This window comes from Theropithecus gelada, chromosome 18 (assembly GCF_003255815.1).
Source record: "Theropithecus gelada isolate Dixy chromosome 18, Tgel_1.0, whole genome shotgun sequence".
Lineage (NCBI taxonomy): Eukaryota > Metazoa > Chordata > Mammalia > Primates > Cercopithecidae > Theropithecus > Theropithecus gelada.
Genome location: NC_037686.1, coordinates 20,096,842 through 20,119,915, shown reverse-complemented (window position 1 = coordinate 20,119,915; position 23,074 = coordinate 20,096,842). Strand labels below are relative to the sequence as shown.

At 35.1% G+C, this 23,074-nt stretch overlaps 1 protein-coding gene across 2 annotated transcripts in view; it reads left to right on the top strand.

Annotated features, from left to right (window-relative positions):
* The window catches only part of CDH2 (cadherin 2), a 226,573-nt gene that overhangs the window by 134,294 nt on the left and 69,205 nt on the right, over positions 1 to 23,074 (top strand). The window contains exon 1 of one of the 2 annotated variants that reach the window (XM_025365215.1): positions 6,009 to 6,124. The exons of the other annotated variant lie outside the window; for it this stretch is intronic. The gene's annotated coding sequence lies outside the window, so the exon portion shown is untranslated. Of the gene's footprint in view, positions 1 to 6,008; positions 6,125 to 23,074 lie in introns of those variants that run through there. 2 annotated transcript variants of the gene reach the window in all.

Sequence of the window (23,074 nt, the reverse complement as noted above, 5' to 3'; positions counted from 1 at the left end):
GCCCCTAACAGTACCTGGAACATAATAGGTACCCAGTAAGTGCTTGTTGAATGAATGAATAATTTTATAAGATATGTTAAAGTGAGACAACTTGTCTCCTTGTTTTCAACATGAAAATTAGAATAGAATTTATCAAACTTCAAGATTTGTAAATACTTTGGTAGTATAATACCAAGACTATCACCGTAGATACACCAACCGTAATACCATTCTGTAAAGAGTGGATTAAAACATCAGACAAATCACCTTAAATGTCATCTGAGTCAGGTTGATGATGGAATTACTAAAGAACTTTTAAACGAAAATGCTCCTAAAGTAATAAAGCATTATTTCCCTAATTCCAATGCTGTCTTATTGGGTATTTTAAAAGTAGAAAAACTTGTCTATGAATAAACAAAATAAATGGTTCTAGTTATATAATACTAACAATTTTAAGTTTCCTATATTTATATTGTTAAAAACATTAAGACTACAATGTACTAGTAAAATAGAAAAAATACATAGTGTAAATGAAAAGGGCTTATTAGCAGTTTGGCATTACAGATATACTAATTACAACTTTGATATTTGCTATTTTTATGGTGATGACTGTTTCTCAGTGATATCTACAATGGGCATAGTAAAAATTAAAGACTGCTATTTAAGGGGCTGGGCATTAATTTGTTTCTTTCATAAATAAACTATATTTAAATGAAATCAGGGTAAAATTCTTAGGTAATTGGAAATATTTATTGGAATGGTATACTTTTACATATTTATGTTATTGTAGACTACAAAGTTGTTTATAAGGTACAAGAAAATATTTACACTGTAGGAATGTTGAATAGTGGCAGCACTTAGGGAGAACACAAGTCCTCTACAAATGCAGGAACAGGTATAAAAACTATGTTGAGGAAGGCCCATACTGCCTGCACTGCTGCTTAATTCTGTTAAGAATGATTCGTCTGAAAGAAGGAAGGAATCACTAGGTTAATTCTACCCTAATCTCTTTGAGTCTGCTAACAGTGTTGCGTGCATTGCTGTGGCATTTTTTCCTGTTGTCATGGACACTTATCCATTAAAAACACCATCGCCTGCTGACTGTCCATCTTTGCACATTGCCTGGTGAGGCTCGAGTGTGATTTTGGGCTTTGATTAAAGTAGAAAGTATTCAGTAGAAATCCATTCTTTTTATTTTATATAAAATGCCTTGTGTGATTACAATGAGAAAATAATTGAATTCTGTTTCTTTTGTGCTTGTTTTCAGCAAAGTCAAAAACATTTATGTAGCCCTGGTCCCTATGTATACCTTATTTCTAAATAAAATGTTTTTCTCTTCAGAACACCAGTTTTGAAAACATGCCAAGTAAAAGCGATTGTTTGAAGAATGTATCACATGATAAAGATTTCATTATTTTCTAGGTTTATAATCTAGTGCTGCTCCTAAGGAAAATAGATTTTTATTCATAAAGTTACTAATTCATGATTTATGTTTTTACTCTCAATATGTACTCATTGTGGACCCCTCCCCAGTAACTGAAAGCCAGTGTGATTTTTTGAGGAAGCATACCAGGATTTGGAATCACACAGTGATGTTCAAACATTCTTAGTTCCACCACAGTGTCATCCTGAGTCTGGTATTTTATCTCCTTATGACTCGGGAGTTTTTTTATTTCTAAAGTAACATCTACCTTTTAGAGTTGTTCTTAGGATTAAATGAGATGATCTGTGGAGTGTGTGTGGCATAAACACCCAATCAGTGGATCAAAGATCTTTCCATGTGAGAATAATGAACTAGAATACTTGGTATTTGTTGTGCTCTCACTACACTGTGAGTCTCCAGTAAGCTGGGATGGGAGTCACCCATTTGGCATTCTGTGTATAATATTTTTGTTGCACTTAGTAGGGCAATATTTGCTATATAAGGGTTTATAGAATTCTACATTGAAGCTTGGCTGGACTGTATTTTTTCAGCATCTACTTTATATTGTTTGCTCTGCTCTCTGCATCTGATATTTTTCAAGCAGTTGCTATTTTTGCTGCCTATGGATAATTTTGTTCTGAACATTTCTGTTAACAGGGGGTAAACCTAAAGGTTTTTGTGTTGACTGCAGATTGTTGGAACACAATTTTTATCAGGATGCTGACCTAGGAAAATTAACATTGTCTGTTCATGGAATTTTACCTACTTGGAGGTGAGTTAATTACTGATGTGATGGAACTCGCTCCGCTGGCATACAGTTTTTGGAGTCCTGCCATGTCAGGAATTATAATTGGCCTTCTGCTTATATGAGGGCAGTTTTGTATCGTTTAAAGTGCTTCACAGCTGTAAGTTAGGAGTACTATTATCTTGATCATACAAGAAATCTGGGGTGGTTCTCTTTATTAAGAGCAGTGTTTTAGCCATAAAGTGAGTGTTTAGTACCCCAGCATGCCACACACTTGTTTGGATTCACTCTGAGGCCCTGTGCACAAATGTTCAATCAACTTTCAGTAAGCATCGTTGCCTCCAACTAAACAAATAATTATTCAGTCATCAGTAGCACCGTTTTAAGATATGATCATAATACAGGCTATTTGCAAATTTTATTTGTGTTCAGTTAGTCAAAATGAGATTTGCTTCTGGTTTTGGCATTGCCGGTCAGTTGTTGCCAGTATTAAAGCGTGCATTGTCATCAGCATATAGTTAAAAAGAAATAACTATTTGTTGGTTGTCTAATACTCTCTTTTTCTTGAGCCATAAATGTTGACCGACCTTTGCTTTCTTGTGTTTATACTAATCACTGTAAAATATCAAGATCTGTTTTATAAACCACACAGAACTCCAAATTGTGTGGAATTGCCTAACCCTCCAACTTTTAAAATTGGAGGAAAATTATCCTTACAAGTTAGTGGTGAGAAGAACTTGACAAAAAAACACACAATACAGACTATGAAATCCTGACTTGGCACTGGTAGAGCAGAAAATAGGTAATTATAACAACCCATAAAGTAAATGTGAGCTAGAAACCTATCGTTATTTATAGTTCATTTGGTCCCTAATAATGGCAGTTTGTTCTGTTTGACAGTTGTGGGACCTAGGGGCAAGTTGCTTAATCTCCCTGAGCCATAATTAATTCATTTATAAAATGAAAATATGAGTTGCTGCCTACTCAGCCAGGAGTTCCAAGGATCAGATATGATCATGTATGCGAAATCAATGAAGTATCAATACCAGTCTCCCAAGTCCAAGAGAAGACTGGAACTAGCATGGAAGGAATGCAGCCAATCAGAGAATTCCTGTAGCACCCTGCCCTGAACTCAAACGCGGGACATCCTGTGAGTCGTGTATCCTTGCCCTTCCCTATGCCACACAATCCTGAGGTGTCAGAAATGTGGATTCATGCAAGGGGCTAGGCAGTGTAGGTTATGGACTTGCTAGCTTCCAGTAACTGTGGGAAGGAGAGAAATGAAGGGACTTTGTATGACATTAGACCCAGTCTGGTGGCAGGGCATTGTTTAAACAAGGAACTAACAGAGTATGATGACACATAAAGGCTACTGTCCTGTGTACAGTCCCAGAGATGAGATGTGGATCCCTCAATTATCATTAATACATTCAAAGATTTTTAAGCCCACAAGAAATTGCCAAGTCTTCATAGGAGTTCCAGAAGCTGTAAAGTATTTTGCATTCAGTAGGTACTCAAACATTGTTGTGATGACAGTAATTTGCACCAGCAGTTCTGCTCTTAAAAATTTTAGTTTTGTGAGTTTTACGTTTGAAAAAGGTGGTAGCAAATTAAAATGTGGTGCAGAGGAAACACACAAATTATCAAAGATCCATGAGTAAAGAAACTAATAAATTCAATAAGTTTTGAATTTATTAAAACAAGACTGACATCAGTACATTTTTTAAAATACCTTTTTGAAGAGATGTCTGCGTACAAGATGGCTATCAGATGTCTTCTGTCAGTAAGACCAGTAAACAAGATAATCTAAGCAGGAAAATGTTAGATTAGACATGACTTTCTCCCTGAGAGATTTCACTTGATTCCTGGGACTTCAGCTGTACAAAAAAAATACATGCATTGGTTTCTATAATTGGACTGGGGAAGCTCCTGCAGAGTAAGGCCTTGGGGTTAGTTTATGAGTCCTTTATACGTAGCACTCAGAACAGGCACATTTCATACACACACACACACACACACACACACACACCCCTTTTTTTGAGGCAAGGTCTCACTCTGTCACCCAGGCTGAGTGCAGTGGTCCGATCACAGCTCACTGTAGCCTCCACCTCCCGAGCTAAAGCAATCCTCCCACTTCAGCCTCCTGAGTAGCTGGGACTACAGGTGTGCGCCACCATGTCCTGGCTAATTTTTGTATTTTTGGTAGATACAGAGTTTTGCCATGTTGCCCAGGCTGGTTTTGAACTCCTGGGCTCAAGTAATCTGCCTGCTTTAGCCTACCAAATTGCTGAGACTATAGGTGCACCCGTTGCACCCAGCCCTCATATATATTTTTAATGCTGAATTAAATCAGCAGTTCTGAAAAACAGTCTTTCATAAAACTATTTCCTCCTTGAGATTTAACCTGTTTCTCTTCATCTTTTGCCAAGTCAAGATTCAAAACAATGGCATCCTTTTGGACTCCTTACTTCCCTTCAATCGCTATTTTCTATACCCACATCATATGAGCCACCCATTCCTATGGATTATTTCCTCATCATCTCTTTTTATATGCTGCTTCTTTTGACATTCCCATTCCCATTACTCTGGCTAGATCTCTAGTTCGTGTTCAAACAATAACCTCTTGAGAGCTTTGCTAGCCTTTAGGTTTTCATTTATAATTTCAGCCTGTATATTTGTTTGGCCCAAAACATTACTTCCCCCTCTCAAAAGTGTTTGACACTTGTCTACTAAGTTTTTGTAAGTTTTCCCATATCCAATTTATAGATTTTTTTTTCTTGTATGAATTCCATATTTTAAGCAGTGGTTAGCTTTGCTTTTCCTTGGAGGTGTCATTGCCTTCTTTCTTCTACTCTGGTTATTTCTGCAGCTTACTGGAACTCACTTCTTCCCAGTCTCACCTCTCAGAATCCTAAGGTTCAGCATTGTCTCAAAGTATTTCTGTAAGTTATTTTACTGCTTCTGACAATATTCTTATGCTGTACCAAACACCTTAGCATATGGTGTGAACTAGAAAGTTGATTGTTGAAAGGGGAATGTTTAAAAACAAGACATCTGACCATCCATTGTTAAAGGTAGCTCTGCCTTCATGCTGGCAGCCTATCTGAATCCTCAGAAAGTTTCACGGTGTGTAAAAATCTGGGAGAAGAAGCACTCTTTGAGAATCTTGTATCCACCCATTAGCAAAATTATTTGTAGGCATGGTTTGCACTTAGAGCATCTTTCATTTTACATAAAATGCATTTCTTTATTTATGAGATTTTGTATTTTAACAAGTCTCCCAGATACACTCTTTTTGACATCTAATCTTGGATTCATACCCAGTTTAGGATATGAAACCAACTCCCTACAAATCTTAATTATCTTATAAGCACTTTGAGTGCTACTGAGTATACAAAGCATATATTATTGACTTTTCACCCAAGTTCCTTCTTGAGAAAAAGCTGGGACAGCTATAGATGTTTTTACTTAACAGATTGCTAAATAACAAGTGATGGATTGTTACTAGCTGAAAACACTAGATAGAACACGCATCTAAGACAACCAAAAGGGAGAGATTTTTCCAAACAGAAGTGCTGTTTTACTCCCTTAAAGTTTATTCTTATGTTGTATTTTGTTTTGCAAACAGACAAAAGCACCAGCAGAGCTCAGGAAGGTTTTGTGTTGTGCCCAAGGTTGGGGGCAAGAATTTGAAAGGGATCAGTGAATCAGATGTAATAAGGGCTCTGTTTGAGCCACCCAATCTCTGTTTTGCTGACGGTCAGTATTCCAGTTATAAAAAGCTGCATCGGCATTTCCGTCAGCTCAAAAGAACTTTATCCCTGCTTTCATTCTGACATACCTATTATGACTTTGTTCACTAAGCAGAAGGAATTATGGGAAATGGAAACTCGATGGCATGTTTTGATTAAGGCGTTATGTGTGTATCTTCACTGAGAAATTAAAGAACCAAGCAGAATTGTATGTTTTCCTTTCAGGTAACAAAAATTGCCTTATTCATTCCATATCATGGTGATTTAGTTAACTTGGAAAACAAAGTAGCATAAAATGGGAATACTTATGTACAAAGTACATTTGATATTTTAAACAAGGAATTTAAAGCTTATGTGAATTTCTATTATCCTAAAATCAAACTAAAACATAATCACAGAAAACTCTACAAATGTATTTTATGGGGGTGGGATGGTGATGATTTAAAAAAAGGGAATGTTACAAAAGCTGTATTTCACTCGTCTTTTCTAGAGTTGTAGACTTAGAGAGTTGTACATTTGTATTTCAAAACAAGGGATACATTTTCAAATCTAGCTGGTAATAGTTAGCAACAAACTATGTTTGCACCTTTTATTGTAGCAGACATTCTTCTGCAAACTACAGGCAAATTAACATTTACAAGCCAATTTTTTTTGTGGTAAAGTTTATATTTTCTGTGATACTCTATTTAATTATGTTATATAAATGTCAACTTCAGCTTTTAAATTTCTTAACCTAATTTCCCTAATCCCCACTAGGTAGATCTTCATCTTAATTCATATAATTTACTGCAGAAATTCTTAGATACAAGTGTGTCTTCCTTGCTGGTGAAATACTTGCCCCATTCACTTTTATATTTTCAACTCGCTCACAGTGCCTATCTTGTAATGAGACATACATATTCGGCATGGAATGGAAAAAGACAAGAGACTCTCATGCAGCTATGATAAGGACCTTTATACAATGAAAAACATGATCAGGCCGGGCGCGGTGGCTCAAGCCTGTAATCCCAGCACTTTGGGAGGCTGAGACGGGCGGATCACGAGGTCAGGAGATCGAGACCATCCTGGCTAACACAGTGAAACCCCGTCTCTACTAAAAAATACAAAAAAAAAAAAAAAAAATGATTAATATATCTTTAAATTTTAATGCCGAGCTTTCTATCTTCATAAGTCTCTCATTTATTGTAAGTGGAATTAACCTGTATTTAGTTGTCTAACAAATGTGATTGGTATTACATACATCTCCTTTTCTGTATCTACTTTGAGCTTGGTAAATTTTCCTAAAAATGAAGTTAAACAAGATGAATATGAGTCATCCTTAAATGAGAGGTCTATGTTAACATAAAGAAACTTTGAAAGTCTGAAAAATGAAGGTTAACCTCATTCGTTTTGTAAAAATTCACCAAACATCAAGGGGTGTGAAAACACCTAGAAAAACAATAAGATATGCAGCAAAGTTGCCTGTTTCAAATTCTAAACTGTAGTCCATGACAAGAATTATCAAAAGGTAGTACGTGTATGTAAAATAGGCTAGTAAAGCAAATGACTCTGAACCTGAGAGAAAGAATGCTACTCACTGGAAACCCACACTTGGGGTGGAGTGTCTGTGGATGGCCATTATGATAAGAAAACTGAATAGAGAATGAGTTTATTTTGTTAGAAACTTTCAAAAAGACACTATGTAATGTAAGGTTAAAGAAGAGCCTGTTCTGCTTTGCTTGCCACATAAGGACTTCATAGGTCTTCAGTTAATCTTTCCTGAGGAGCATTTATCCTACCAAAAAGATAAACTTGAGAGAAATAATGGATTGTGTCCTTAGTTGTCTTGAAAGTTTAATTTTATTTTCCAGAGTTACACCTGTTTTGTATTCCTTATTAGGTCAAAAAACTCTTTTAAAGAATTGTGCTCTAAACAGTTTTCCCTTTACCATTTGACATCCATTACTTTTAGAGGGAATGAGACGTAGAATTTGGAACCTGAAGTACGAATAGCATTGTTTGAACTTCAAGGATTTATACTCATTGTGACACCTTAGTGTTGAAATGACTGAAATCTGTTTCATGCACAAAAGGCGACTGGTCTATTCTTGGGAGTTGTGTTTCAAAAGCCTGAGTTTTGTTTTTGTTTTTCTTGTTGTTGTTTTCTTTTTGTGATGACATACGAACTTTAGCAAAATAAAAGCACCTAGATTATAAATTAAAATTCATTAAGGCCTATGTAATTTTTTAATGTATTGGAAGGAAGAATGACTACTGAATAATTACTATGATTTTTTATTTGCAGCACTTGCTGCTCTTTCATCTATAGTTACCTGGAATGTGATATTTGGATTTTAAATTTTCTGTGGGATATATAGCTGTTTAAAAACCAGAAAAAAAAATTTAAAACAATTTTATCCCTGTAGGTGTTCTCCTTTGCTTTTTGCCTTAGAAAAACTGTTGTATTTTTCATAATGACTGCTCAACATGAACAAAAACAAACAGAACATGAGCACAACGTTCACTGGTGATATTCACTCGGGTACTTGTTAAGATATCAAATTTTAGACTATAGTGTATGCATAGTTTTAGTGCTGTATGAGATATTAGCAGAGTAGTCATCTAGTGAGACTCCTTCATATTACAGCTGAAGAAATGAAGATCCAAAGCTGTTGAGAGATTATCATCAGTGCAACCACAACCACAACTGGGTTTACTGGCTTTTAGTTCATTGCTCTTTTTATTTTTTTGCACCAAACCAGAAAGAATTGATAAAAAATGATTATCAATGTAATTTCTTCCAATTTAAAGAAAAGTATACTATATCAGACTAATCGAGGGTATGGTTCAATTGAGTACAAAATGATAGTGGCTTATTGAAGATTACTTGTAAAATACATAAGATTATCGTTGGCCTTTTTAATACAAGCATTTTTTTTTAGTATCTTAGCATTTATTAATAATTCATCTCATTAGATAGTGAAGTTACTTCTGTACTCCAAATTAAAGTGCATGTTTAGTGCCTCTGTTGGCTGGACTATAATTTATACAAGGCATGACTGTAATATAATGAATCTGATTTTTCTGTGTGACTTGTGGAATCAATCCTATTTCTTTATAATCACATCTTGTATATTACATTGTGTATTTTTTAATGATGCCTGTGTTTCAAAAGTGCCACTAATGGTCTTTCTCATATTAATATGTCAAACCCACGGGATCAGAAAATGGGGAAATTCTAAGCTTTTGTACAAAACTGACAATGGAATTTAAATTTTAACACTTAATCCTGCTGTCAGATATGTCTGTTACACACACACATACATACACACACATACACACACAGCCCCTAAATTCAGTGAACCACTTCATGTGCATCAGTAATTAGATCTTTAGTTTGTGCCTCTGTCGACATTTTTCCTTTCAGACTAATGGATTTCAGCCTACCTAGAGACTGTTTTCTCAATAAAAGACATTAGTCCATAAAAATCCCTCCCTACAAAAACAACATGTCCTAAAACCTTGCCAAACAAATTGGTCCTTGAAAAAATACTTCCCAAATACTCATTGACAAAGGCACTGAGGGAAGAACTGCCGTGCTGATCCAGACACCACCCTTTCTCTACGTATTGATACCTCTGTGAATGCACCATCACTGCCTGGCGTTCATGCCCCTGTTTATGCCGAAGCTGCCACCTTTTTCTATACCCTACTGGGATTATGTTTATTCTTTGGTGATTAGATCAGAAGCCACCTGGCACTTCCATTGTATCTTCAGTTATTTCCCTGTCTCCCTTGAAATGTAATTATTAAGCACGTTAGTTTTGCCCATTATGTTATTTAGTTTTAAGCCATTTCCCCCTACATTTAAACTCTTAGGGATAAGGGACCTTGCCATGTCCATCTCTATATCACTGTAAATGGTAGATTAGAAATCATGTAGTTCATTTTCATTGAGTGTGGGGAAGTTCAGCAAGAAACGGAAATTTCCCTCTGTGCTAAATTTGAATGGGTGCCTCCCAGGATGCCCCAAAGAGCTTCCAGCATCAGTGCCACCCACCACTTTTCAGTGTGACCAGGAAACTTATGCTCTGTGACCTTTTGTTTTGCTACTTGTAAAGGTGGGAAACCATTGTCTAAACAGCAATTTTTTTTTTAATATACTTTAAGTTCTAGGGTACATGTGCACAATGTGCAGGTTTGTTACATATGTATACTTGTGCCATGTTGGTGTGCTGCACCCATTAACTCGTCATTTACATTAGGTATATCTCCTAATGCTATCCCTCCCTCCTCCCCGCTCTCCACAATAGGCCCCGATGTGTGATGTTCCCCTTCCTGTGTCCAAGTGATCTCATTGTTCAGTTCCCACCTATGAGTGAGAACATGCAGTGTTTGGTTTTCTGTTCCTGTGTTAGTTTGCTGAGAATGATGGTTTCCAGCTGCATCCATGTCCCTACAAAGGACACGAACTTATCCTTTTTTATGGCTGCATAGTATTCCATGGTGTATATGTGCCACATTTTCTTAATTCAGTCTGTCACTGATGGACATTTGGGTTGATTCCAAGTCTTTGCTACTGTGAATAGTGCTGCAATAAACATACATGTGCATGTGTCTTTATAGCAGCATGATTTATAATCCTTTGGGTGTATACCCAGTAATGGGATGGCTGGGTCAAATGGTATTTCTAGTTCTAGATCCTTGAGGTGTTGCCACACTGTTTTCCACAATGGTTGAACTAGTTTACAGTCCCACCAACAGTGTAAACGTGTTCCTATTTCTCCACGTCCTCTCCAGCACCTGTTGTTTCCTGACTTTTTGATGATTGCCATTCTAACTGGTGTGAGATGGTATTTCATTGTGGTTTAGGCAAATAATTTTTTTAAAAGTACTTCAAAGTATTTGAATCATTGTACGTGATATCCAAAGGAGATATTTTATCACAAACATTCTGAACTCATGACTTAGAAACAGTAGTAATGAGAATAATATTTGATTACTTATTCTGTTCAGAGTATAGCACTGTATGCTACACTTTTATATTCAGATAGATGAATTCACACATACGTAAAAAACAAGTTAATGTAATATTGTTCCCAGTGCTGTTGCCTATGAGGAAGTGGGTACAATCTTTACCTTTGTTCTTGTTTTCTTATGTGTCATTCAACACACATTCTCCTTGAAGCAGGGTTATAATTGACGTTCAGATGCTGAGCCCACAAATTTCTTTGTGCCTAGTCCCCAGTGTTGAGTGGACGTAATACATTTATGAATGAACCCTGGCTCAACACCAGACTGTTGTTGTTGGCCTTGTATATTAATATTACTGGGAAGCTAGTTGGAATTTAGTTCATTATTTGTGCAAGTTTTCAAATTCCAGCGCTGTTTGAGAGGGAGTGTGGTATACAGTCAGAGTTCAGACTGTCGGGGTGATCTGGGGCATCTCGGCCATAGCTACATGTTATGGGTAGCAGACCAATAACTACACTGCAACATCAAAACGGTTTTATCTGCCACTTCTCCATCTGTTTAGATTTTATTGAAGAGCGTACTATACTACACACCTCCCCTATGAAGCTGATTATTCACATCACTCATTTCCAGAAAAACCAGCTGAAAAATAAAACAAGATCTCGTGTTCATTTTATTCATTATCTGATTTGATGATAAGTCAGCTCAGATCACCCATTGAATACTTAAAGAAAAAGGAAGAAAGTTGGAAAAACTAAGGAAAAATAACTTTAGCTATAAAATCTATAAAAGACAAAAATGAGCCTAATCTCTTTTTTTTTTTTAACCTGGATTTCATCTCCTGCCTGTTTTTCCAAGTTCTCTTGATTCTCCTCTTCCACTGTTCTTTCCTCTTCCTTCTTGTCCATTGTCCAATGTTTCAAGTATACAAACAAGGCCCTGAAGCAGGACCCAATTTAGCTTGTTGGAGGAATCACAAGAAAACATACGTAACTGTAGAGACCCAGTGAGCTAGGAGAAGAGTAAAGAAGGATGAGGTTAAATGGCCAGGGCCTTTGTTAAGGATTTTGTTCTGTGTGTAGTAGGAACCTTTTGAGCACGATCCAGTTTGTTTTTCAAAGGCCACTGTAGATGTTGTGAAGAGTGGAAGTAGGAGATCAGTTAGAACCTTCTATCTATGACTTATGCTGGATAATGACTGAAGGTAAGATGTTAGCTGTGGAGGTGATGAGAATTGGTCCTATTGATGATATATTTTGGAAGTGGAGCTGTTAGAACTTGCAAATAGATTACACTTTGGTAAGACAAGAGTTAAACTCAACTCCTAGACTTGTAGTCTGAGCATTTGGGTGGAGGGTGAAACTACAGGGGAGTTGGTTGTACAGGAGGAGGGTGAACCCAGAGTTGGCTTTCACATCTCTATAGTTTGAGTTGCTTATTAGATTTCCAAGTGGAGATGGCAGGCGGGCAGTTAGATGTAGGAGTCTAGATCTCATTGCAGTGGTCACGGTTTAGACATACATATTCAAGATTCATGTTAGTACAGGTGGTTTTTAAAACCTTAAGATTGGTTGAAATTACCTAGGATGAAAATGTGGATCAGGGAAGGTCATGATCTAAACCCTAAGGCACTGAAGGAGATGGAGAGGGAGTCATCAATGGGATTGGGGAAACCAGAAGAGTACCCCAGGGAATTCATTTCCTTTGCAGTGTGATAGGTTCTGGTTATTGATTTTTGTTGGCTTTCTTAAGCACTTGATTTTTTTATGTGTAATGATTTGGGAATTTCAGGCTCACTGTGAATGAGATTTTTGTTTTCATCTCTCTTTCATTCTACCCTTGCTCAAGCCCAGCCTCAGCCCCAGCCCGAGCCCCAATCCTTGGAGTCAAGGGGCATCCTAGCTGCTGTACCAGCTTCCTGTCACCTCCACATTCCTTTACCCTGCAAAGGCTGAACTTCCGCTTGTCCTCCACTTGTTCCCTATCCAGGCAGCTGTTTACACTGGTTCATTTATGGTACACTATCTTGTTTTTGATCCTGGCCAGTATTTTGTTGTTGTTGTCTGTTTGTTTTTACTTTTACATCTGATTATTATTGCTGTGTATTTGAACAAGGTGATACTTCAGCAGTGTGGACCTATTGTGCCATGCCATGCTCTCCAGAAGTCTTCATACCTAATTTCTATATGTCCTTGGTTTTATATCCCTACATTTAAAAAAAAAAGTCATTTTTTTAGACAAAAAATGTACACTTAATAATTTTTCATTATTCCTGTTTAGGTGTGTGGTTTTTTTTCTGTCATTGTCCCAATTATTCACATCTGTTGTTTTTCTTCACTTTTATGCTTATGGAAGTCAAATGTCTACTGTAAGTTAGTTTTCAAAAAAAAAATAGGATTTTTAATATATTATCCTGAAGCATTAATAATGCCAGGGCTTTTAGGCAAAGGATGTAATTTAGACTAGTCTGCTTATTGCATCTATTTATCAGGACAGGATAAGGATATTATTTTAGCCTAACTCGATTTGTTGTAGCTAATACATACAGATTGAGAAATGTAAATGGGGAGCAAATAATACGTGCACAGGATGCTTGCCTGGACATCATCTTAGTTAATGTAATGGAAATCCTTTAATACATGTTTATATATTTACACAGGGAGAATTAAATGTGAAAATTCTTTACCTCTGAAAAATTTAAAGATACCTTGACCCTTTACAAGTACACCTAACAGCTGGACTAAGAGTGCTTAGCAGCATTCAGGAGGGGTCTGTGTGGAATTCTCCTAGGCAGAACCCTAGAGCAGCCTTGCACCAACCTAAGACATTTTCCAGATAAAACATGTGATATGGAGCTGGAACATACCTGAGATGGCCATCCTGTTACAGTGTATGGCAGTTAATCCTATTCACTTTGGTGTAATTAATGAGAATGGTGAAATAGAAGTGTAATCATTTCTGCAAGAGGAAATGTCAGCCCATTAATGAGAATAAGGGTTATTATTGTCAGTTGAAGCAGCAACTATTCAGATTGCTGAGTTGGTGTGTTCACATATTTAGATGTTCATTTCAGGGTATAACAAAGAGAGGGAACATTTTTCAAGAGGATTTAAAAAAAAAAAAAAACCAATGATGGCATTTTGACATGACTACAGTTCTACAGTTGTAGACCCTAATAAAAATCCAGTAAGCATAAAATGTAATTTCTAAATAAAAGTAACTGGCATTTTAAGAGTCTTACCCAAACTCAAACATTTATACGTGTATATAAAATTAAGTAACCTTTAAATTGCCTTTTATTATTGTTATGTTAATACTTTAAAAGTGGAATCCATTTCTTATTATGTGCCATAGACTACTTGTGGTTGTTTTCTTTGTGGCTCTGTATGTTAGACCTGAGTGAGTTGAACTGAGTCTGAGAAATATTACCTATCCCTATAGATTTTTGGGAGAATATCTTCCCTACTAAAGCAGCTTTCTAGGGTTTATGCAATAATTCTTTGAAAAGTTGGAAAGTAGTGAACTGAGATAATCATAAAAAGATGCATTGGGAAGCCATGATTTTTACCTGGTTACATGATAATATTTCACAAATAATAAGGCATCAGTGAACTTATATTAGAATTTATTGATTGTTTTTAGTACTTAAATCCTGTTGGCAGCTTAAAGATTTCATGTCATGACTTCGAATATCTTCATTGCCTTTGTGAAAGAATAGTAATATTGCTGAAAGTTTCATGGAATTCTGTGTACATTAAATACTTAATACACATCAGGTTGCTAATGTTCAGAAAATGTAGGTATCCTTTAGAAATAATGGGGTTTGTGTATTTCTTTTGTTAAATTCTTATAGTTTACTTGAATAGTACAACTTTTCAACTTACAAGGTTCTTTCCAGCAGCTAGTGATCTGATGTATCTTTTTGTTGGATTTGCAGTAAATACTGGGAATTCACCTTTTAAACTATCAGTTATGTATTATTATGGTAAATTTTCAAGAACTGTTTTATATATATATATATATATAATTTCTTCATGTATGATCATGACCTTTTTCTCCTAAAAAATAAGCACTTCTTAAATTGTATTAAGTATTTAGGATGAAATCTTACCCTGTTGTTTGTTTTGTAACTTTACTGTCAGCAAATGATTTGGGGTTTAGTAGCTTAATAGCCCAATGTACTTTTAATTTTAGTTACTGTGATAATCACATCATACCAGTGGGGCTAGTGTGCTTAATGCACATCATGTTCTATGAATATCTTCTTTTAAAATCAAGTTTTACAAAACAGTAACGTCCTTTTGTTCCTTGGGCTACCTGTGTCTTAGTAAGTTAGTTACTCGGGGGACACATTTGTTCTTAATGGTTTCTGTAGCACATTTTGAGGCCACATTGTGGAAATTCATTGAGAAACAGGTTTAGTTTAGTTTAGCTTTTTTTTTTCTTTTAGAGTAGTATATTTGAAAATGCCAATTAGCAAAATTTCTGTTTTCAGTAAAATTTATGTTGAAACTCTTCCTTTTCTTTCAAAGTTAACAAAAACCTGTTTTAAAAATTAGGAATTAGATATCTTTCTTTGTTGACATAAGTAGCCAGAAATATGGAGCTAACTAAATTACATCAAATTTCAGAGACTAATAATGATACAGTTGGGAAAAGGGAGCTTCTACACCACCTGTACTCTGAAAGACTAATTTAATTAGAGGTAGTGATATTTCAGTGTAATTTGTTAATGGGTACATTCTGCAAAAAAAAAAAAAAGAAAGAAAAAAGAATAATTCTGCCTAAGCACTGGTAATTTTATGTATTTTTAGCTGGATTCTGTCAAAAGAAAGCGTTTTCTTTGAATTTCATAGCATAGAGATGCCTAGAGGAAGAATATCAATGAAGCGAAGAACAGCTTAAAAACTTTTGAGTTATTAGAATGTATACAAGGGAGAACGCAATAATCTTTTTGCTTTCCCAGTACTTTAATATATAAAATTGTATGCATAGCATTACTAGACTACTGAAAGCTAAATTTTTTATTTTTGATGTCATAATCATTCTTCTGTATCATCCCTACTGCTGTTTTGATTTTTTTTTTTACAGTTTCATATTAAAGAAGAATATCATAGCACATTATTTCTTTCTTTTATTTGTGGCAACTTGTATACGTTAGTTAAATATGACATGACCTCCTGAAAAGGAAATGAAATAGCAGCTCCTAATAGACTTTGTAGTATTTTGGGGAACATTATAATAAAAACTTTAGGGAAATATCAATACTTGTAGTAATTTTTAAAAGTTTGTTTTTTGAACTTAACCTACAATAAGTTTGATTCTGATGTATTTCATTTTTATAGAACTTTCGTCCTAATTTTACTGTCTTGTAGGTCACTCAAGTTGAGGCCTTATTAGACATGATGGGCTAGGATGTGCTACACTGTTACCACCAGTTTTCTGTGTTTAACACAAAAACACATATTCATGCTAAGTCTGTTGTAGGTGTGGATGACTTTCAGGGCAGCTCTCCATGGGGGTGGTCACTCATCCTGTGGGCTTGATCTTGTATTACCTCCAGCTGGCCCGTTCTTTCATAATTACCAGGAAGAATGACCACTGCAGGGGAGGAGGGCGTCAACTTTTAAATGCTTCTGCTGTAAAGTGATATGTGTCCCTTCTACTTGCTGATTCTGTTAACCATGTGGTCAGGCTTAATGTCAAGGGAGATGAGAAGTGTAATCTTTCTGAATATCTAGGGAAGGGGAGAAAAACTGAAGATACTTCTGAGCATCACTAATGCTTACATTCGGCTTAATGTTTAAGCAGCATGGCAAGTAGATCCATGTTTCTGAGCTAGAAGGCCATGAATGGGATACCGGTGTGCTACAGATACTCACTGCAACTGGTTTTTAGTTTTTAATGTGGCTGCTAGAATTGATGAAATAACATATATGGCTCACATTGTATTTCTGTTGGACAGCATTTGCCCTTCAGGCCATCAGCAGGTAGCTCCTTGGGCTGAGAAAGGAGAATAATTTCCAGGTATCAAGAGGATGATCTCTAGGGAACTGGTGGTGATGTCAGGTTATGGATGGTCTAACAAGGTCTTGGAGTGCCTGCCCTTGATACGTCTGTCATTCTGGTGTGATCCCTGGAAGGCTGTCTCTAATTATACCTACTCCCCACGTCTACTACCATGTTCAAAAGACATTAACCAAGATTTCTCAGCCTGTTCAAACCACTATTATGTTTCGATCCAAATAGCTTTCACATTATTAATGGAGTAGAAGGAAATTTTGGTAATGGAAAGTAAAAGGACAATAGTGGGAAAAGATTTTGGCTAGAACTTCAGTGGTCTCATTTTATGGGCAAATCAGTGCCTTAGTTTTATCAGCTGGCCTCCCAGGGGGAAGCAGAAAGATCAAAAGAAAATGAAATTATTTTGTTGAAATGCTACATGGCACAAACAAAGCATGACTGAAGACTAGACCAGGCCTAGCTGAATTTGGCTTTTCTCTACGATTTAAAGTTTCACAGAGAGATTCTGGTTTCTGGCTTTTGATAGTGGTCAGTGATGTCTAGTGACTTCCTAGCCACTAGAATCCATTTCCTCCCATGAATGATGAAGATAGTAATTAGGTAATACAATAATGATCCTGTCAAATTAGAATTCATGTGCCCTTGGGCTTTTTTATAGTGTTAAAAATGTGAAGACTCTTTACAATAAAACAGATAAAAATTAATTCACAACAGTTAAAATAATATTTGAAGGGATAATATTCAAAATCGTATATGCACTACTGTATACCCCATTGTTATTTGCCGTAGCTACCCTATGCTGTAATAGAACTGTGAAACTTACTCTTCCTGTCTAACTGATAAATGTTTAAAGTGATGGCTATGGTAATGACCCTGATTTGATCACTGTAGTACATTACATGTATCAAAACACCACACCAGACCCTGTAAGTATGTATAATTATGTCAATTAAAAATTAATTAAAATAATAATAATATTTAAATACCCTTATGGCTTGCTCTGAAAACTTCCTGCAATTGCAAACGCTTATTATTTTCTTTCTTTTTTTTTTTTTTTTGGAGACTGAGTCTCGCTCTGTCACCCAGGTTGGAGTGCAGTGATGTGATCTTGGCTCACTGCAACCTCTGCCTCCTGGATTCAAGCAATTCTCCTGCCTCAGCCTCCCGAGTAGCTGGGACTACAGGTGTACACAGCCTTGCCTGGCTGATTTTTTGTATTTTAGTAGAGACGGGATTTCAACGTGTTGCCCAGGCTGGTCTCGAACTCCTGAGTTCAGGCAATCCTCCCACCTCAGCCTCCCAAAGTGCTGGGATTATAGGCATGAGCCACCGTGCCCCGCCTATTATTTTCTGTTATTCTTCTGAATAAGACTTGTGTAGATCACAAGAGAGGTCTCCTGCATAACACTTCCCCAGATTATCTCCCTGACCACGACCTCACTCATGGAGCAACCACCACAAAATTTCCCAACTCTCCCATCAAAATTCTTCAGTTATTCTCATGACGATTTTAATACCAGTATGTTTATCCTCAGTGAAGATTTTATGCAAGTATTGATTTTATCCTTCAGTTTAATTTACGTATTTTTTGCTGATATTTTTACTATTTAATTCTAAAATAGAAGTTATATAAATTTTGTCATTTACTGTTTTTGTGTGGTATCTGAAAATTACTAATTTTGTAAATTTTCTTAATTGCTTATTTTGTCTTCCTTCCCTTTTTCTTTTTACTCTTTCTTTGCTTTCATTTCTTTTTTCCTTCTGATTGGATTTTAAGGTTAACAATTAGTCAAAAGTCTTATTATTAATGGAAATCAGTGATTAATTTTGTGTGTTTTAGAATTAAAGTGTTTATAGTGTTTATATTATGTTTAAGATACACATTTTTAGAAAGAAACTCCTTTCAATTAAATTAGTTGATTTCTCTGGACACTAAATTACTAAAGAGAACAGTAAGTTCCAGAAACTGATTGTTTTCAAAATACATTTTGGTTATCTAGGAATGTAGAAAATGATTATATTGTATATATTTTTAACTTTTAATTACTAAATTAAATTCTAATTTAGATCGCTGTATGTTTAATTTAGAAGCTTTTTATATGCTTTATATTAAAGCATTTAAAATGCAGATAGTCTTAATTATATATTTTAAATACATATAATTTATTTTATTTATATATATACTTTATATTATTAACAAATAGATTTTCTAGATTTGTGCATGCCTGCAATCTGTTTTGTCTTTAGATTTCATTTCTACATATGTTTATTTTCCCAACACAAAGGATAATTTGAGAATAAATGCTGAAAACCTCTGAGCCTCACTAGAGTCCACCCCTCAAATGATTAAGATAATTGGGCAATATAATGATGATTCTCTTAAATTGGAATTCATGTGCCATTATAATTATTCTCACACATGGAGTAAACATTTCATTTGCATGCAAAAGTGATGAAGTGAAGCTCCTTGCATGACAAATTTTTGTGGCACTCTACCCCAAAACAGCCATCTTAGACATAAGTAGTTTTGAATTCTCTTACACAAAAAGTAAGAATCTTTCTTTATGAGAAAGATATGAGCACTATATACTCAAGTTTTAAAAGCCATCTTTTACAAGGTTTCACATATAATACTTTAAGCCAAAGTGCTTCCCTGTTATATGGAATTTCTTATTTTACCAGTCTCTGTGTTCACTATCAGTGGTAGACTGGAAACAAATGAAGCAGAAGAAGTAGAAAAGAAGCCGGGTTAGCATAACACTGTCAGAACAGGCAGTGATGGCGTGTCACACATCGTAGTGACAGCATTAATCAAACAGATTATTAAATTTAAAACTTATTGTATATTGATGACGTTAAGACCTTAGTATATTTGCTAATTAATAGACTTTTTAGAATCCTTGAAGATCATTATTTATTCTGAAAAAATCAAAACAAACTTCTGTAGATTATGTATGCCAGGAGGCAAATAAATACTCATATTTCATGTTTTAAAATATTCATATTGGCCAGGTGCAGTTGGCCTGTAATCCCAACACTTTGGGAGGCCAAGGCAAGTGGATCTCTTGAGCCCAGGAGTTTGAGACCAACCTGGCCAACATGGTAAAACCCCATCTCTACTAAAAAATAACAGCAATTAGCTGGGCGTGGTGGTGCATGCCTGTAGTCCCAGCTACTTGGGAGGCTGAAGCAAGAGAATCACTTGAGCCTGGCAGGCAAAGGTTGCAGTGAGCCAAGATCACCCCACTGCATTCCAGCCTGGGTGACAAAGCGACACTCTGTCTCAAAATAAAAGTATTCATACATGAGGCTGATGCTCTGGCCCTAGTGGCATGCAGCTATAAAGGCTATAGATGATATGAAGGTGTAAACATCAAGAGTTTCATCTGAGATGAGTTTTACTCACATAGCAGCTCTTGTACTCAGCTCTTGTTTGCTCATAAATCATAATTCCACATAAATTCATATGAAAATATGAATCTAAATAAATGGCTATCGCTTTATTCAAAGGTAAGGGATTAGATTATCACATTTACTGATATTTGCCAGTGTGTACACAAGCTGTCCAAAAAATACCTTTTTTTCAAGAGTTAATTAAAAAAATGTATTGTGTGTTTTAAATGTTACTCTCTTTAGATTGGTCGAAGGAGAGTTATTCCCTTGAAAAGAATAGCTTGCTTACCAGACATTTTGGAGCACCTGAATGAACTTAATTGAAAATTGCAAAGGCCATATAAAAATATTACACACACAGAGTTTATAGATACAAAGCAAAAGTTAAACTTTCAAAAAAGGATAAAAATGATTCACTTGTGTTATTGGTGTTATATTGAAAACCTAAAAAACAGTATTAAAACTATTAGAGGAATCCCTGTGGATGTTTGAAACTCATTATTTTGAAGTACTTAATAGGAAAAATTTTGAAAAACATTTGCATTTCCGAAGGACTTTCCACATTACATTTGCCCTTGTAAGTAAAAGAAGGACCATGAAATTTAATAAATTTAGCCCTCATGGCTCATGACAAGAAAGAACTTTCTATTACTTGGAGAAAAAGTGGTAAATGCTATAATGTCCTTTGCTCCCACTAACTCTTGTGAATAAAGTTTTCATTGATAGCAATTAAGAATTTGATATTTCAGTCAGAAAACATACAAAGATATTTTGTGAACACAAGCTCAAATTTATCATTAAAGATTTAAAAAATATTTTAGTTGGAAATTTTACACATATTAAAGAATTTATATATTCCACAATACTCTGTATTTGTTTTCTTATCATAATTATATGCTGTAAAGAAAATGGAATGACTTTTTTCACCAAGCTCATTCTCAACCTGTCTCTAAAACTGTCCCATTGTATATGTGTGAAAAGGATTGGTAAGCCCTGACATGGCAACTAAATTATTCTAGAGAGAAAAAAAAATTGTTCCTGTATGAAATTTAGAAAGGAACTATTGTGGCAAAATGATACCAAAGCAGATTTTTTTTCGGATTTATGAGCAAATTTGTTATGTGGTAACTATCCTCCGTTGGAATGTATATGTAAAAACACTGGAAGTGTACTTACTGGTGAGACAGTTTCTCCCTACCCTCCTCCCTCCTAATGCCTTCATTAATTGAAATCTCATTCATTAACAAATACTGCTCTGTGGCTGTGGAAAAGAAATTTCGGTTAACACTGTGAAACTATTTCTATTTTCTCAATGCCTTTGAAAATAGCAATTAGTATGGAAAAAAAAAGTCAAAGGTATATTTAGACATGAAAATATTTTAGTGTTCTCATATAATTGTTTCTAAATATGGTATAATGTTTACTTGAGCAAAAATTATAAACCATATATATTTGCACATTTTCATTCATTTGGTTTATGTAGTGTGCTATTAACTGCTAATACATTTAATATATAAGATCTGTGGTTTCTTGTTAACATTTTATAAGGATATTATAGTTTTACGGTTAACATCATTTTGAGGTATTGCCTTTAGAGTAAAAAATTTCTTTAAAATAATTATTTCCCTGGTGATTAATTTTATGTTAATCATGTTCACACAGTTTTATGTGGGCTAGAACACAGTAACTACATCTGATGTATGTAAACTATGCACTGTCTCTAATAATACATTTGTTGTTTAATAGTACGATTTTTTTTGCCATAATCATTTAGTCATGTATAGACTTAATTAATCCAGAGGATCAAGCCTGTTATTTCATTTGTCTAAGGAAGTATATTTTCTTTTATCCTATGTTATGATATTCTGGAGTTTCTACCTGAGATTATCTGAACATAAGCAAATTTAATGTTGGTGAAAGGAAGGTTCTCCTAGGAAAAGATCTCAAGCCAAATTTTAAAATCATTTTTGAAATAAAATTTTAATTGTTTACATGTATCTGTTAAAATAGCGTAACTTTCATTAAATGTCAACGCAGTGTCTTCATACTTAGGATAATTACATAAAGTTATTGGTTCAATTATATTATCCAACTCTGAACAATACCAGCTTGAGGCAATACAATGGAAGTCATGTTTGTGAGAGATTGGAGATCTTAACAACTAGACAACCATCCATTCCTTTAAGATACATCTGATAATTAGCATGTTTGACCATCATCTGTACGAAATCTTATACTTTTTTAACTTAATAAACTTACTTCTTAGACCAGTTTTATGTTAGCAGAAATACAGAGTTTCATATATCTCTCCCAGTACTTGGTTCCTCTATTGGTGACATCCTGCATTAGTGTGGTATATTTGTTACAATTGACAAATAAATAATGATGCATTATTATTAACTAACGTTTCTAGTTTGCAGTAGGGATCATTCTTTGTGTTACACAGCTCTATGGATTTTGCCAAAAACATAGTGCTATGTATCTACCATCAGAGCATCATACAGAATAGTTTCACTCCTACACATGTATTTTAAGATAAATTTGACATCATCTTTTCTTGAAAGCCCATATATTAAAAATGATAAAACTGCTTCACATTTTGAAAAATAAAAGTTGAAAATCTTGTTCATTATGTTACTCAGAGTTCTGTACCTGCCATTCATAAGGAAAATATTTTAATAACAGAAACAGGTTGACTCCAGTGGACTATGTATTTCTTCTTACAGCAGTCAAATGTCCATGATATTAGCCTTATTTTCATCATCAAAGTTTAATTTTTGAAGCTAATTTAAAATATTAAAGCAT